We start from the raw sequence: 14,034 nt of genomic DNA, 5'->3' as shown, positions 1-14,034 counted from the left end.
TGAAAATTGATATGCATTTAAGTGGTCATGCTTGCAGTCATTAAGTTCACATCAAAAATTTCAGGTAAGAATCTTTATTAACTCAGGTTGTTTATGCAGGAACCAGGTCCTGATATATTGATATTTTAGTCTGTTCTCTGAAAGTAAAGTGTAGAAGTCTTCAAATAAATAAATTAGATGTGAAATTCAGATTATTTGCTAGTACTGTACTCTTACCAACCCATTTTATGTCTTATACCCATATCTTCATCCATTGCTCATTTCCTCATATACTACCTCAGTTAATCTCTAATTTTAAAATTCAGTGTATTCAGTTTGTTCCTGACAAATATAAATAAGAAAATCCTTTCCAAAATACTCTTGTTAACTACGTAGCCCTTCTATATTTCAAGAACAAAACTGGTTTTAAGTCATATATTCTTAGGGATAACCATATCTGGAGAACAAGGTGGAGATTTAAAACAAAAAAAGTAGAAGAAATGTTTGCCTCTTTCTTCACCAATGTCAGTTATGTTCTGTTGATATGATAGCAGAGGCAATGCTATGAGTGTTGAAATGTTTTCTTAAAAGGACTGCATTCTAGAAGGAATTTAAAGTATATTTTTCTGAATGCAGATTCAGGGCATACTCTCTTCAAGCCTCTCCACAGAAAAATACATCTAGGTTACAGTATCGTCTGGACCTTTTATTTCTTTGGATGTAAAAATATCTGTCTTCTACATTCTCAGAATTTAATAGTTCTTGGTAATATTTGTGAAACAGGTTTCCCACTCAACAGTTTACCTCTTCTGGACATAGTATGGATGATATTATCATGCATCTCAGTGATGTAGTCTGAAAGAAAGAAAATTGCAAATGAGTTGGCATATATTATTGCTTTTTTCCTTCTCAATTTGAATACAATAAAATAAACATAGTAAAATATAGCAAAATAGCAATGCAATACCAACAGGATCTAGTTTCATCAGCAGTGCTATATAATAATTTGTTTGGCTTTTAAAAATCTTGTTTATGAAGAAAATGGTTATGAGTATGTTGCTGTTCTATAGGACTGTATAATCAGCATTACAATATATATACCTAGCTTGTGTTAGAAATTAGTGATGCAAATGTTTAGAATTTCTGACAGTCCTCTGTGCCATTCAGCAGCGGTATGTGTATGAAGAAGAGAAATTCTATTCACAATATTAATTTGAGGATTACAAAGACAACTAACCTTCTTTTTGATAACTCCTCACTTTCTTAAATGAATAACTAGTCCAACTATTAAACCAAAATATTTCTATCATTATCACATAAACAATTTAGAAATTATGACAAAAGGAAAAAACGTGTTGATTACATACAGCTCCTATAAAAAGAAGCTATATTTTCTTCTTAGGTTTTTGCTAATAAGTGAATTACAACTGCAACAGAAAATCAACTCTGGAGGAGTGTCAAAGTAATGATTTTTCTAGGTGCTGTGCTATATATATGCATTACAGTGACATGAACATTCAAGAAGAAGAAAGTGTGCTCATCCTTCCCTAAATTCTGAGAACTTTCTTCCCTATATGTATAATTACTCAAAATTAGAAGCCAATTTTCACAAATACTAATAAAAAAAAGCAAATTGCCCCTTTTTTAAATATAATTTTAACTGGATATAGGATCATAGAATCATAGAATTGTTTAGGTTGGAAAAGACCTTTAAGATCATCCAGTCCAACCATTAACGTAACATTACCAAGTCCACACTAAACCAATCAAGGGTAGACTAGACTAAATCATGTCCCAGAGTGCCATGTCTACCTGTTTTTTGAATGCTTCCAGGGATGGTGATTCCACCACCTCTCTGGGCAGCCTGTTCCAATGCCTGACCACCCTTTCCGTGAAGCAATTTTTCCTAATATCCAATCTAAACCTCCCCTGGCACAGCTTGAGCCCATTTCCTCTTGTCCTGCTAGTAACTGCTCTAACTAATGAAGTAGGTTTGCGTTGGACTCCTAAGTAGCTGCTTTGTTCAGCCCCTGAAAAAGTTCCATCTTGATGATGGGTAAAATAATGCTTTGGTAAGATGAAGTGTTTTGTTATGACTTTGTAAGCTTCTTTGCACTGAGGAAGGTGCTCTGATTGAGTGAAGGGGATATACATTGCTGAATAGAGGGGCTATGCCCATAAAAAGCATAATACCTTCTTCTGCATAGGGAATGCAATCTCCTCCTCTTGGGAGGAGATGAGTGTTTTCTTCCTTGTTATATATATATATTTAAAGGAGGCGAAATCTGTGTGGGGAAGAGTGAATGCCAAAGGAAGTATCAGAGAATGCACAGGGAAAGCAAAAACTCTCTAAGTAGAAAAATGACAGAAGTCGATGATCAGAAGAGAGAAACACTCTTGATTGTCGGTAGTGTCCTACTGAAGGGAGGAACTTAGATTAAGTGGTCTAAATAGAGAATAAACTTTCTGGGAAGTAGAAAGGAATACATAATATGACAAACATAAGGAGTGATGTTTCATTGTTTTAATCACAATTAAAAAAAAGGAAAAGCTACAGTAAGTTTTTATGATTTTTATAGTGTGTATGTTCCATTAAAAGTCTATTTGTCAAATTGTAACCTCAGATATTTTCCTTGCTTTTGGTATAAGCCAGAAGACCTTGGTTCTTGAAGACAAGCATTTCAAAAACGTGTTGTGGCATGTATAAGCACGACATCACACATGTGAGAAACCTTTTCTGTCTTCATTCATATTTACAGTGCTGATGTTCAGTTTTTCAATAGTACTTTTCTCTGCAAGAGTATTTGGAGCCATCATTTTTTGTGTTATGAAAAACAAGCGAGTTCAGCTTAAAGGGGGATATTCACTCTAGTGTGTCTGAAAACTAAACTCTTAAATGCAAGTATTTAAAAAATTCTGAGCTACCATTATGTTGCTTTGACTTAGTATAATTTTTTAAATCACATTCAAGCCTTTGAAAGTTTTTAAACCATATTCTTATTGTGCACCAAAGACTTCAGAATCTGCTAGTGTTCATTTGTAATCCTATCTCTAGACAGTATTTTGTAGTGATTTCAAATGACTGTAGAGATGTAATGGCTCTTTGACTTTGAGATGATGTTTTGCTTACCTAATTCATTTTATATTTTTAAAAAATATCGTATTTTTGGATAGCTGCTGGTCAGACCCTAAATACATAATATTTAGTTTCATTAACAAAAAAAATTCTGTCTGCAAAGATATTTCATTACATATGTAATCACTACCACAAAGCATTTATGTTTATCCTAATGTTTAATTTGATCAAATATCAGTGCAGTCTGATACTCTTATTGCCTGTTAGTTTACTCTCTTTGAGAAAGATGCTTCCCTTCACAAAGACATTCTTTAATTTGGTTTTCCTCATATATATCTTTCACTGACCAGTGGCATATCTGTCATGTTGGATGTGCTAGCTTCGTTATAGCATGAATATACATTTCCGTCTTTTCTAGATGACATTAGAACAAACTCTGGTGGATCTTGACATTATCTTTAAATACATTCTGTTTAGTACTTAATATTTTCCCTAAATATTTGCTTTTGAGGGCAGTCAGATTTTTTTTATATATATATAATGCTGACAGATTATTTGTTTTTACATCATATTTCAATGTGGCAAAATCTTGTGTGTCAAAAATTTGTAGGTTTGTCTTTATGTGATAGACTTTCAGTAATAAAATATTGCCTAATACAGCTTCTGCCCTGCAAATATGTAACAGCATTTTCTTCTGAAAATCTCAATGGGCTAGCATATTAGCACCAGGAATATGATTATGCATGAAAACCAAATCTAATTATTTACCATATCATTCTTTTTGTACTTAGAATATCTATATCATGAGTAAAATTTGATACTTCCAATGTATTGTGCTAACATGCCAATGATTGTACTGCAGACGTCGACATTTGTTCTCGTAATGAAATTAGAGTTGATTCCTGAATATAGAGGTGTGAGATGTCATTATGTGTTAAGAACCTATTTACTTGAATCTGTCCTTAACACTGCAAATGGCACAATCTTACAAAACTTTGGTAATTGTTTTTGTTCACATATCTTCTCTTTAAAAATAGTTGCTGTGCAAATTCTAATTGCTTTAAAATGCAAGTAAAATATTAATTCTCATATTCATAATCTGCTATCTTCAGGTGGCCACATTATAAGAGTTTGGGGGAAGGGGGCCTATTGATTTCTGTTTCTTTTTTTTACTTTCTGGATAACTGACATATTATTGCAGTAAAACATATGTAGGGTCAATTCATGCTGAATAGTTATTAGAAACCATGATAACAAAAGTCATTACACTGCAGTTCAGTTTTGACAGTAAAATTTCTGCAACATTATCACAAATCCTCATGCATTAGTGCAATGATCCTTACTATAGTTTCATATTAGAATCAAAAGACTGCTGTAGCATGCTTGATACAAAAAGTCATGCAAGTCAAGTGAAGTTCTTTTATGCTTTTATAAAGAACATATTTTCATGTCTTTCTCATGCATGTATATGACTCTGAGCCCTCTTGGATATTTCTGCCTTTAGTATATTGCTCATCTGGGGTATAAATGTTTTAAAAATAATGTCCCTGTTGTTTAGAAAGACCAAATAGAATATAAAGTAATTATAACAATGGGCACATGTCCGTTTAAGCAATTAATTCCTTCTGATTTTGTTGTTCCCATTCATTGGCCTAACTGAAAAAAATACTGTTCTCATATAAACAAAAAAATGATTTCTGTCTCTAAATTGTGTTTTTGCTTAGTCGGTTCACTTATCTGGAAATCTTGGATTCCTTCATGTTTGAAGCAATCATGCATGCTTTATGATTGTTTCACAAGACTCATAGTGAAAGCATGGATTAAATTATGGTAAAAAATGGCCCCCCATTCCCATTTCCTTACAAATCTTAAATGAAAAATAATATTGTCAAGGATTCCGCGTGAAAGAAATTAAAATTATCATAGAAGAAATATCGGAATTGTTACCCAATTTTAAATTAACTATTTAACCAGGTTTCAGAACTGTTTTGATTAGGAACAGAAATGGGTAATGGACCCAATATTTGTTTTTTGTAGTATAACAAGACTAGATAGTAGCTAGTAAGTAAAAATGTGTCATTCCCAGTATTTTTAACTGAGGTTCTTTCTGCCTTTAGACTTTGACAGTATGGTAAGTTGATAGAATAGCCAGTTTCTTATGAAAACATGAGGGAAAAAATGTATCTTCAGTAAGCTATTTATTATGCAAATTTACTAAACTCTCTTCGAGCTAATTATATTTAAACAATGTAAATATCAAGTTAATGTTATAATTAAATTTGAATCAATAAGTTCAAATGACTCGATCAGAGAATTAATACAACAGGCAGCCAAATCAAATTATTAGTTTGATAGCAAAAGGAAGTTACTGAGATAATTTATAGAGAAGTCAGTCTCCTTTCCATATGCATCAGCCATATCAGTGGCTAGTCAGGTTACAGTTTTGTTGCACAGGACAGAAGCAGTCACAGAACACAGTGATGTCTGTAGGACTTGGGTGTTAGAAAGATCCTACAGTGTCCCAGAAGAAGGCGTCCCATTACAGGAAGTGAAATCTCTTTGGTTTTTTTCTGAAAGAAATATAGACATTAGATAATTCATTTAGGCATGTATTTTTAAAATTGAGTGTTCTCTCATGCCTGGAGAGAAAAGGTGGGGAAAAAAAATGCTTTTTTCCTGTATATTCATAGATGTTTTCAGGATACTATCCACCTTTTCTGCCTCAGTGCTACCTGTGGTATCAAGACAAACAAGATGAATCAGAATATTCCAAGCAGCTGTAATGGCTCAGGTTTCTTACAGCAGCCAGTCTTTAAATAGGGGGTCATGGATGGTGATGCCATTATGCACAGACCTTGATTTCACAAAGCCAGCAAGTTTGACTGTAGGTCAAATATTCTTCCAGTGCTATATTGACAGGAGTTGATGCTAAGGAGGTTGTGATGTCAGCTTTTGAGTTTAAAGGTATCAGGCAATAAACAAAAATTATCTTTTGTAAAACATCAAATAATTTAATCAGTAGAGGTTTTTTTCATGGGTTGAATTGCTGCATATCAGTAACTTCACTTACAGGCAAAAGATCAAAGAAACTTGTATGAGCTCAGTTCTTCTACTAGCAGCTTTTTACCTTAAAGCATAACTTTCTTTTTCATTATTTCCTAATAGATTCTACCTTTAATTAAAAAGAATATAATTGGTTATTTTTTTTTTCCCCCCACATCTATATGCTTCTTCCGTACTGTATTCAGCACAGGCTGAACAGAATAGGAAAAGACAGACTGGGATAACACCTCTTTTTTACTAACAAATTAGAAAGAGATGGACATTGTTAGAACTTCTACTAGATAATTCCTTCTAACATGTCCATAAACATTAATACACCTGTATGCACATGTTGCAGGAAAGACCTCGTCTGCGGCTCATCAGTCTTCAGTCAGCTGGTGGGTATGATCTTCTGTGTTGTTTCATGTATCCCTGAAAATACTGTTTAACTAGGAGACTTAGCACTGGGGAAGTTTTGCAACACACTTGCCTTAGGCAGTAAACCTTACCCTCATCCCAGTGTTATGAGATTTTTGTGCTGGGAAATCTACTTATGTGTGCTGACTTGCCCCTAATATAACACTGGTTTGTTCTGTAACACTTTACAGAGATGTTAGAATTAGTCACAAATTTATTTAATCAAAAAAAGGCAGAATCAACAGGCAGAATAGCTTCCATTATTATATTCAACTCCCCCCCCCCCCCCCTTTTCTTTTTCTTTAAAGTTTTTACTTTTTTTTTCTTATTTACACTTGAAGTAGCCAGGTTGAATGGTTGCAGAGTAGTAAACAACTTCCTGAGGAAAAGTTCAAAAGATATCCATATCTTATCTACTTTACATGTTCATTTTTAACCACATGGATTAATAGTTTGGTATTTACATCCTTATTAGCTACATAAATTCATGTTCATTCACATTTACTTCAAACTTACATTAAGAGTATCATTAAGGTCACAGTGTTATAGCTTAATCTTGCAAATACTTTATAAAAATATTTGGTGTCAAAATAGATGGACTTAGCATTTAATAACTGACCAAAAAAACTTGCAGCAAACAACCAACAAATGCTCTAAATTAATAAAAATCATACTTTCACTTTCTTTTTTAGCTCATAAACAAAGTTATTAGAATCTTTCAGGATTGTAAAGCACACCTACACTGTAACTCATCCCAAATGCCATACTAGGGGTACTTAAGTTAAAGTGTTATTAGGCCTGCATTTTCCATGTTTGTGCGCTTGAAAAACTAGGAAATTCTTAATAGTTTAACATATAAGATTAATGCACCTTGCTAGGCAAACTGTTATTCTGGAAACTAGTAGAAAATTTGTATTGCACCTTCTTAAACCTTTTCACTCAGAAAGGATTAAATGGCATAAATCAGCAAGAGTGGTCTCAGCTAGAATTACCTGGAGAGAGTTTGACAAAACAATTGTCAAATGACTGTGTTGAACGTCCATGTGTATTTATGTGTACTCTGAACCAGTCATGTGAAGATACGGCTCCAGGACCTCCATTGGAACCAGGGCTTTACAGCCCATGGAGCTGAGGCAACCAGCTTGCTGTTTTTCAGTCAAACCTCTCTCTGCAGTTCGGGTAACTCCCAAGGACACTTGTCCCAGTGAGGCAGATCGTGGCAGGCATGGTATTTGAGGAGTTTGAGGACGCCAGCCTGCCTGATAGTTGTAAAGATAGTTGGGAAAGACCTATAGCAAGCTAGGTGTCCAGATTTTGAGTGACACATTAAATTGTCATAGAGATGGGAAGTCTAGATGTCATAACGCCATTTTGTCCTAACAATCATTATTCTTTTAATTAATTTCATTAATGTCCACAAATTTAGATAACTTATGAAACTGCTATAACTCTTGAATCTACCAGAAATCTCAGGGAATATATTTCATCATAGAAATACTATATGTTGTTGGGTTTGGTTTGGGTTTTTTTTTTTTGGGGGGGGGGGGGGGGGGGAAGATATTCCAAGCTTTTGGTTTCACAAAAAAAATTTTTTGCATTTTCTTTCAATCCAGAATAGAAAAAAAAATTCCAACAATGTTCTGACCAGCTCCAATCGCACTATGCACTCTATAATTTACAGTAGAAAAGGTATAAAAACAGGAAGGAGTTCATCGTGTTATGGTCTCCCAGTTAACCATTTACTGACAGTGCTTTTCTTACCTTGTGTAAGATTAGCCACTAAGATCTTTTAAGCATTATTTTTAAAATGTGATGGGCCAATAAAATATGAAATCACAGATCTAGAGAACAAAGTAGTCTGAAAGGTGCCCCAAAAAAATGATTTTGAAGTGGCAGAAAAGCAAAGTAAAGAGGAGCTTGATGCACTGCCGTTGCTGGTGCAGAACCAGTTCAAGCCTTTGCTAGAGAGACTTATGCCGAAGTATCCAAGTACTGATGTCTCCCAAGAACAGTAAAGGCTTGAAGCAGAAGACAGTTAGGATGGGTCCACAGAAGAAAAATACAAAATTACCAGTATTGCTGATATTGATTCCTGTCAGTAAAACAACGTCTGGTGGGAATGAAGGGACCTATCACGTTCTGATTCCTCTACTGTCTCCTAGTGATAGTGAGTCAAATTCCTCTTCAATTTCAGCAGGCTTTGTCACTGGCAATTATTTACCATGCTAGGAACTTTGTTCCTATTCCCTTGGGAAATTTAATGATGGTATCTCTGAGGCTAAGGTGTCTGGACTCAGTGAGTCAGCTGCACTATTACATTACATTAACTGTAATTATTTACAAGTAAGTAAACTGTAGAAGAGGCTGGAATAAAAGATTATGCTAGAAAAGACATTCTTTTGTAATCTGGCTGTACCACAAATGAATATAGCAGAGCCGTGCAAGTCTAATTTTTAGTTAGAAACAAACACCAAGAATTCTTCAAGTTTGTTTCAGGCTAATGTAAAACTAAGATTTTCAGAATTTGGGACAAAGGAAAAAAATGTTGTAGGTTGGAGAAAACAAAGTTTAGTTTCTGAAAATTATCAGTTTGTTTGTTTTGATTAAATCCAAAAGAAACTTGGAAACTGATGGGTAGATCTAGAGATGGCATTTGATATTTTTCAGCAAGGCGAGATGGAGTACTTCTCCACTTAAATGTCAGTAATTCAGATGCTCAGTATCCTCCCAGATTCAAGTATCCTGTTAATATGACTGGAAATGAAATTCCCTCCTTTCCCAAGAACACCTGCCTGAATGACCAAATCACAAATTATCCTTGGCTAAGTCTGTCTTGGTTACTCACTGTATTGTCACACAGTGTGAATAATTAGTTTTGAAGGAGCCAAAAAGGATGAAATAGTCTTTAAGGTGTTCATCTAACAGTAGAACCTTGCTCTGAAAGAAATTTTGAGTAAATTATGCTAAAAGAAGTATTTTTGTCAGTGATGCTGAAGGAAGGAACCCCAGAATAATGTAGGTCCCAGATCTGGGCATGCTACTGAAAAGTATGACATCTTCTTTCAAATCTCTGCTCTAAATGAGACAGTGAGAACTGAATTTGAGTATTCCACTTCTTGAGGGCCCTTAACTCTGGGATTATGGAACGCAGTCCCTCCATGATTTTCAGGGTTCAAGCTTTTACCCCTTCACATTACTGCGTGTCAGGGGACTTCCAAGGCTACTGGCAGTCACTGCAAGCCACTCCCGCTTCTTCTGGTACTCCTGCTCCTACCTGGCCTGCAGAGTACAGATGGAAGTTTTTTCCTTACTCTCTGGATACAGTCAGGATGTGTTGGGACAGTGGAACACTTGTTAAGGTGTCCCGGAGGCCTGGTTTGTAGTGTCACTCCCCCTTCAGTGAAGAGTACTTTCACTCAGCTCCTTTAAATTTTTCTTGTCTGAAATTAGGTTAAGTCTGTAAGTAAGAGAAGTCATTCAGAGTATAAAAAAATGACAACACAGATACAAATAATGTTAACTATGAATAAAAGAAAAACTACATTTACTCTATTTATGCTGCAAATATATGTCAATTCCCATCTTCAACTAGCTTTCTGCTTCCCTCTGAATAAGGTGGTTGTCAAGGTTTTAGATTTTGTGACTGTTCCTAGCTCTTAGTGTACTACCTTACATGCTAGAGTCACTCTCGTCTTTCAAAACTTCTAGGAGGTCTAGATGGATTTAATCTTTTTCTTGAAACTAGCAGAACATATGACCCAGGACAATAAGTAAAGCTTTATTAGAATAAAGCTTCTTTCTGTACCCAGAAATTACCTTGCATACTTAACTGGTTAGTAAACAACCCTTTGCTTCAATGAGGTGTGAAACTCTTGCATCTCCCTTTGGTGGCTATTTGACATTTTTCAGCAAGGATATATCTTTCAATCAACCTGATATGCCGTGTCAACCTTCAAATTAAAAAAAGCCCATACTGACATATAAACAATTAAGTTATTTGTAGCCTATTGCTGCTTCTTGGTTGAAATCAGATGTGATGGCAGTGAGCCACTCTGTTGCGGCAATGGTTTTGGAGTGAGTGATCCCCAGCTCCTTAGGCAAACTGACACAGTACAGCTAGGAGAGGTGAGGGACAGAGGAAGTGGCAATACCTATTTGAGGTCAGAAAGGACTGAGGGAGGATGCAGAATTCCACCACAACAAGGGGCCCACTGAAGATACTCCTAAGTGTAGATATTTGCTACCTTTCATGGGGCCATTCAGAGCACAGTTCCATGACAACTTCAGCAAATCTAAATTATTGCAGCTGCAGTCTGGCTCCTCCCTTGTGCTGGCATGCTTCCTGCACTGGGTACCAGCTTGGAGAGCTGATATGGCAGAACACTAACCTGGCAAACCAGCTTTGCCTGCAGCCACATCTACACCCTAAATGATGGCTTTGCCGACTCACTTGCCTGCATGTTCCCTGTGCAAGACAAATTGTGAATGCACTGCATGCTGGAACCGTCACCACTCTGACTGATACTTTGACACACTGCCATGGAGCTGAAACTTCACATACTCTCTCTCATACCTCTTATTTAAATAGCACTTATATAGCCTTTTCCATAGAGCAGTGTTGGTAGAAATTTTCAATCTGACCTACCAAATATGCTCAAAAAGTGTAATTCCATCAATTCTGAAAGAAGATGTGAAGATCTCTTTACATGTCTTGGTTATAAAGTTAATATGGGATTAAAATGTATTTCAATTTGACCTAAAACAAATAATCTTAGAGCTGATTCTGAGTGCTCCCTGAAGAATTTTAGGATTGTATGAAGATAAATATTTTATTAGAAGTTAAACTGAAAGAATATAAGGCAAACTACTTTTCCTTCCTTGACTGAAGGAATTATATCTAATGCTCTGATCAAAGAGTAAGATAGGAATGTGATGTGTTCTTGCCACAAGACAAAGACAGAAATGAAACAATGACCTAGGCTAGAAATTCACTTCTGTAGGGAGCAGCTGTAGCACATTGATTCATGCTCTCGGGTATGAATCCCTGCAAATCAAAAGAGTTAAATCCAGATGTTGGGATCTGTTGGAATATATGCATCATGTAAATATCTTAAAGTTATGTAGCCCCTTTTAAAAAAAGAGTATTCACAGTTTCTGAAAAGGATTTGCTGAGTTGCAAAGTGAATGACTGAATGCAAAAAAGAGGGTGGGAATGAGGAATTACAGTATGAAAAAGCACCAGAACTGTTCTAATTTCCAGAGATAAACTGTGTTGATGCAGCTTTACTATCCATTTCCCAGTAACCCAATGTAATTTTGTTAGTCCTAATATGTTTTAGCACTAAATCTAGCTATTCTTGACATTGATTTCAGTGCAATTTGTGTAATAGGTCAAGTAAAGTGGTGCTTATTGACTGCTGATTGTATACGTTTTTCCACCTGAAGTGTTATTGTTAATTGACATGCTCTTTCATTTTCCTGAGATAATTTTCACTCAATTTGAATAACTGCCTGAAATTCCCCCTTTGCAAACTAGGTCTCTTTCATGGCAAATATCAAATATAGTTTTGAAAATCAGATAAACTGCAGACACTAATTCATTCCTTCAACAACAGAACATTAAAATAATCAGATTCAAGCTAGTTTGTCAAACATAATTTACCTTTAGTGAATATATGCTGTCTGCCCCTAACTAAATCACCCATTTCTAAATGTCTTGTAATCTTTTCCCATACCATTATTTCTAGTAATATTCTTGCAAAAGAATTTTGGCTAACACTAATGGCCTGAAGTTTTCTGAATAATTCTTTTTGTTTTGACATATTGCAGAATGCTCTACCTCTATTCCTAGGTGTTTACAGATCTTATGCTGCCAGATTCTTTATCTCAATTCTTGGAGATTATAGAATTATAAGAAAGGCTATCTAATTATGGCCTGTTGTTTTCCCTTATGAAGCTTTTTTGTGTATTTCAAATGTTGCCTTCAGAAATTTTTTTTGTGATTATGAGCATGGTGATATGGATGGTACTTACCTTTCTGGTGTCAGGGATGCAATGCCTAGCTTCCTTCAGCCGATGACAGCAAACTGGGTGAAGTAACACATCAGAAAGAAACCCAAACATCATTTTAAGCAATAGCAGTCTGATTTCTGCATTGGTGAACAGATAATACAAGAGTTTCCTCTTGTTCTTCTACTAAGTCCAGCATTGATCCCTCTGTGATCCCACTTGTTTGCTTTAATTGATTCCAAATGTGTGTTTCATTTCTAAGGTTCTCAAAATGGTTGCACAAAGACAGCAGCAAAGACCCCAAGAAAAACTTCCCTTCTTGAAATGTCATCTTGGATGTGCATCTTCCTCCGGATCCACTGAAATAATGGCTACGTTTTGTCATCCACCCAAGCAGTTTCCTTTCCCAGCACTCCCTATGGTACCCTATGACTCTTGTGTCTTCTCTGCATACTGGGATTCCAGTATGGCATACTCCTTCCTGGATTACTTCTAGGAATAAAGTGACACTGCCAGGCATCAAGGCTATCACTGTCTCCCTCATTCTGTGGCAGGCACAGAAAACAGTTATCCACAGTAGTTAAAAAAAAGTGTGAATTGAAGTCTCAAGATTACATAGTCTAAAATAAGACTTATATAAAGCATTATTCTGTGACCATGAATGTGTTGACTTCATTAAAGCTGCATAATTTGCAAAACATGTTTTTAGATCTATGAGCTTTGTCACTACTCTTGGCGCAGTCTGGAAATGCTTCCCAGAGTCGTCTCTGCAAGGGAACCACCTTCCTGGGTACTTGCGTCTCATACAGCCTTCAGAGGGCACGCAGCTGCCACAAGTGTAGTGAAAACTCAGGGCAGAGAAGTGGTACCTGGCACTCTGGAAGAGGTTCCTGAACCAAGGATTAGCTTTTTAAATCTCTTGGCCTTAAATGACTGTGAACACCATATCATTTCAGTTACTGCAGGGGGGTTGGGCTCGATGATCTCTCAAGGTCCCTTCCAACCCAAAGCATTCTATGATTCTATGAAAGTCCAGGCTAGTTACTCTAAAACAGTGCTGAAAATAATCCCACCCTAGTGGTAATTCTGTCCCCAGGTTTTCATTCTACTGCAAGGCATATGTCAGGAATTGTGTAGACTTATGCTACTCTAATAGTTCACGACACCAAGGTCTTAGGTGCACCAAATATGCTCTGTAGGCATCCTACATCTCCATTGTCATTCCCCATCTCCCTGCTCTCCTTTCCTGAGGCCAGCTGAGTACACGAGAATAGCACACAGCATACACAGATACCTCTGTGTGGACTTCTCTAAAGTGGATTTGCACAGGTGTGACTGGAAAACCCTCAGGGGACCCAGGAGGGTTGTGATGAAGTGTCAGATAGAAAAAATCCAGCCTGATTTGCTGAACAGCTGTTGTTGGTAACAGTTAAGAAAAAAAGTACTTTTTATTTATGTAGTCAGTACACTTGACCCCCAAGCCAATGAACGATATAAAATACTGACTGGCT

The 14,034-nt window shown here is 36.1% G+C and overlaps 1 protein-coding gene across 1 annotated transcript in view; it reads left to right on the top strand.

The window, feature by feature from the left end:
• The window catches only part of CCDC178 (coiled-coil domain containing 178), a 182,546-nt gene that overhangs the window by 121,823 nt on the left and 46,689 nt on the right, over nucleotides 1-14,034 (top strand). The window lies entirely within an intron of this gene.

This window comes from Pelecanus crispus, chromosome 2, assembly GCF_030463565.1.
Source record: "Pelecanus crispus isolate bPelCri1 chromosome 2, bPelCri1.pri, whole genome shotgun sequence".
Taxonomy (NCBI): domain Eukaryota; kingdom Metazoa; phylum Chordata; class Aves; order Pelecaniformes; family Pelecanidae; genus Pelecanus; species Pelecanus crispus.
The sequence above is the reverse complement of the archived record's forward strand: the minus strand, read 5'-3'. Positions and strand labels throughout refer to the sequence as shown.